Source organism: Paramisgurnus dabryanus, chromosome 6 (genome assembly GCF_030506205.2).
Source record: "Paramisgurnus dabryanus chromosome 6, PD_genome_1.1, whole genome shotgun sequence".
Classification (NCBI taxonomy): domain Eukaryota; kingdom Metazoa; phylum Chordata; class Actinopteri; order Cypriniformes; family Cobitidae; genus Paramisgurnus; species Paramisgurnus dabryanus.
In genome coordinates, this window is record NC_133342.1 from 33476857 (window position 1) to 33481390 (window position 4534).

Consider the following 4534-nt stretch of genomic DNA (forward strand, 5'->3'; position numbering starts at 1 on the left):
TCCGTGAGGATTGAGAAAGTTATGATATTTTTCATATTAGAAATCAGAAGAAAAAGTTATATATGGATGCCTATGGAATGTGTGTGTGTGACCAAAATGCTGCTTATTCACATGTTTTTGTTTATAACTTTCTCATTCCCAGATATTTTTATGAAATTTTAACAGAAGGTAGAATTTTGTTAGTAAATGTTTGTAATTTAATTTGAAAGTACTGTTTTAGTCAGAATGGGCATCAGACCCATGGTAACCATGATTTTAGAACGATGCCTGCAGAGGACGTTCTGACAGGTCGTTCACTGTAGTCTATTATAAGAAACGTAGTTTGCAAATTTCATGCATAAAGTACGTGACTGCTTCACCTTATAACTGTACTTTTTAAATGAGACTCTATTCCAGATCTCGGGTAACTTCTCATCGAAGCTCATTCGCGTTGACCATCCTATCTTTATTTATCTCGAATTACCGTCTCCTAAGGTAAGCTCCGTTTTTCATTATACTGGATTGGCTGATTGCATGCTTTTACAACCGAAAGATGGCAAGGACCATGTTACAGAGTGACATGGAGACAGAGCCGTGGTTGCATCAGTTTAAACCATTTATAAGCACACTGTGCATTGCTTGCGACGCAGGAACCCAGTGCAAGCGCATGGGTAGGCTACAGCGGATGTCTGGACACTGTAGAAGATGTAATGTGACTGCTAGCTTTAAAATTTACAGCACATAATTACAATTTAAAGTGCTGTTGAACGTTGGCAACAGATGGGTCGCCCGAAATGGTGGTGCACCAGCTATAACTACAGATTATAAACACATTTCATTCCTGTTTTAACATGGAACCCAAAGGAAATAATGTCCGTTTTATACTCGTTCAAGTGGTGTAACGTTTGTATCTATCGTTGTTCGATTATCTATGTGTATTAACTATTTAATTTTAATCATCATAGGCTGTTGTAATGAATTCCAATGGAATGCATCTGAAATAACACGTCATAAGTTTTGTTTACTTTAAAACGAATTTCGTTTCATAACTTGTTTCTAATTTTATTCTATGTTTTGTTTTAAGCCTGGAATACACCAGGATTTTGCACTTCTACAAGATCGTAGCAGTAAACACATTGTGCGGTGATCATGCTGAATTTCCGAAAACTATTGGAAGCTATCTTGGACACAAGACTGGGAAGACGTCTGTCTTTGAACCTCTCCCATTGCACGACACCGTACCACTGACAAAGAGCCATGATCACAGAAATCGTGCAGTCAATCCCGGGCTTAAGGTTATGAATCTAGATAACTTTACAAGGAATTTGTCTGGAATAAGATGAGTACAATCCACTTACTCTGCATCTTCAAGGATATAGCAAAACGTGTATCACCTTTACATATAACTATAATACACTGCCTGCAAGGAATTAAACCGTTATAACAGCGCGTCCGCATACATGAGGCAACCCTGCTGAAAAACAAATATACTTTATTGTATTTCAAGTATATTTAACTTTGCAATAGTACATTACAAATATACTTACAAAGGAATGTACTTTCTTTAAACATATTTAAAGTATGCTTACAACATATTTGCGCATATTTTTTACAATTAAACTTTTAACATACTTTAAAATAATTGTACTTTAGTATATTTTCTAAAAGTAAACTTTAGAAAAATATACTTAAAGTTAAAGTTTTGTGCAATTTTTAAAGTATACTAAATTTAAACTTATTTTAAAATGTATTTTAGGTATACTTTATCGGTATGCTTAAAGTTATCATTATAATAATGCACTGACAGTATATTTCTAAAATACATTATTTAGTATTCTTTAGAAACAGTATATTTTAAGCACATTTTGAAAGTATGGGGTGTACAAATGTATATTATTTTATGGAGAAATAACGTGGGCTTAAAATTACGAGAGAGCAGTATGTTCAGTTACATTTTATATTGTAGATGTATACATTTGTAATATACTATTAACATAATAAGGTACACTTTAACTTCAAAATAGTCAAGCATTGGATAAACCAATTAACTGTGTTTTACCACAAAATAACCATGGTTTTGCTAATAATAATCAATACACCAAAAAAACATGGTTACTAAACTTTTACCACAAAAAAACATTCATTTTCGTAAGGGGAATATGAGTGTTTGTTTTTTTGTAGTTTTTGAGTCAATTGCATACTGCTTTTAGCTGTACACATTGATTAACTTAAACAGTTTTCGTAAATGCATTTCAGAGAAAAGTGAATTCTGAGATTTGAATAATGCATCTGACGTGTGGGATGACGTCACGACGCACGTATTTTGATTTTTACCAGTCGTTCAAGACGGACGGATTCAGTCCCAAGGTACGTTAAAATATCTTAAAATTAATATATTTGATTATCGTTTTGACCATTCTGAAGTTTATCAGTAGACTATCATATTTCGAATGCGAAATGTTGTCAATAACGCGGTGTCTAACTCGCTATTAGTGATAAGCTGCTGTGTAGCTTAGCTTAGCTTATAGCTAATGTTAAAGGTTTGAAAGATAGCACTGTTAGCCTGTTATATCGAAGTAGTACACCCGATTGTTTTGTTAAATATATGTATTGGTGTGTATGTATATGTTAATGAAAAAAGGTAGCGTCAGAAAATCTGTTTTTTAATGTAGCGTGAAAGTTAACCATTTATTGACTGTTTAGAGGTTGTAAGGCTTTTACCTAAGTTAACTGTATTTAGTATTAATGATGCTGCATTCTTTCCTCAGAAGCTAAAGTTTTTCAAAGACATTTGTAGGGAGGACTTTGCAGCTAATGGTAAGTCATTTTAAACTCTTAAGATATAATAATTAATTCGTAGTAGTAAATCAAGCTTCCGTTTAGATAACGTTATATACATATTGAGGCGGTTTCCCGGACAGGGATTAGACTAGTCCTAGACTAAAATAATTGTAAGAGCTGTCCAAACTGAAAACAACTTGCACTGACATATCTTAAAATACACCAGTGTCCTTTGTTTTGCCTCAAAATGCACACAGGTAATGTTTTTATTAAGGCATGTTTTTTGAAACTAATTATATTTCTTAATTAAACTAAGGCCTAGTCCTGTTTTAAGATAATCCCTTTCAAGGAAACCACTCAAATGTCTGCTTGTTGCATTTTCTTTCTGACAAGTTTTACATTTAAATTTAATACAATAAAATCTTTCTTTAGGAGCTGAAGTATTTTATGTAAGGAGGATTTTGCAGCCCATATAGGCAAGTCATTATAATGAAAACTCTTAGGGGTGGTTTCCCCGACAGTGATTAGCTTTATCCAGGACTAGACCTTAGTTTTATTAGGATAGTTTTAACAAACATGCCTTACTAAAAACATTACTTATGTGCATTACGATGTAAAACAAAGGGCACTGATGTATTTTAAGATATGTCAGAGCAAGTTGTTTTCAGTTTGGACAGCTCTTACATTTATTTTAGTCTAGGACTAGTCTAATTTCTGTCTGGGAAACCGCCCCTTAATATATATGATGACATTTTAGTCAAGCTCTAGTTTGGGTAAAAATATATCTGCTATACAATCTCTGCCAGTAAACTATAGATTTAATGCAGTAAGTCTTAAATAAATGTAATGTTTTAATATTAAACACTTTTTAATTGAGCTTATTGTCTCTCTTTTTCAGATTTCCTTAGGCTGAACCAAAACCTGCCAGACTAAAGTTGATTTGGGAGAGAAAGACGTTGAAAACTCAATCATCTTGACATTCTTCAATGAGTAATTGTTCAATTTTTAGGCAAATACTGTACACTTTGAATGCTGTGAATAAAACTATATTTTAAATATATTTAAAATGAATTGTTTTTGACTTTTTTAATCAGCTTTTATTTATTTGGAAAAAAATATTTTGGTTATGTTACCAGCTAAAGTAATCTATTCCCCAAATAGCACTCTTTAAGTTAACTAATTATTAACGCACTTGAAGTATACTCATTACTAATCTAGCTGTACATAAATGTAATGTACTTGGCATATTCATTTTTCACCAGGGCAGTTTTTAGAATTTTGGATTGGCCAAAAATATATAGAATGTAGGCAAACAGTCTATTTAAGGTATACTGGTTGTATGTTTGCAAGACACTCATAATACATTTGTAATGTACTCCTAACATAAATAAAACACACTCTAAATCCACTTATCAAGCATGAATTTAGCACAAAAACAGTCATGTACTTAAATTGTACTAAATACACTTAAAGTTGTTCCACTTTAGCACACAAAAGTACACTAAATACACTTAAAGTTGTACTTTGTTACAATTAATATACAACTAAAATATATTAAGTACAAAATTAATTGTTCCAAAATAGCACTCTTTAAATAAACTAATCAATAGCACACTTTAAGTATACTGGTCATTAGTGTGACTGCAAGTATACTTAAGTATATCAAAATTAAATATATTTAGCATACTATTTTTTCACCAGGGAAGCTATTTTAAAACGATATACATGTTTTTAACATTGACTCTAATGGACATGCAGTTCTATAAGTGCTTCA

General features: G+C 32.1%; 1 long non-coding RNA gene across 1 annotated transcript; it reads left to right on the forward strand.

Moving 5' to 3' along the window:
• Window positions 1-2132: 2132 nt before the first annotated feature.
• LOC135764880 (uncharacterized) lies at window positions 2133-3831 on the forward strand. Its single transcript, XR_010540330.2, has 4 exons — window positions 2133-2346; window positions 2748-2796; window positions 3193-3236; window positions 3659-3831. It is a non-coding gene; the product is annotated as an uncharacterized lncRNA (long non-coding RNA).
• Window positions 3832-4534: the final 703 nt, after the last annotated feature.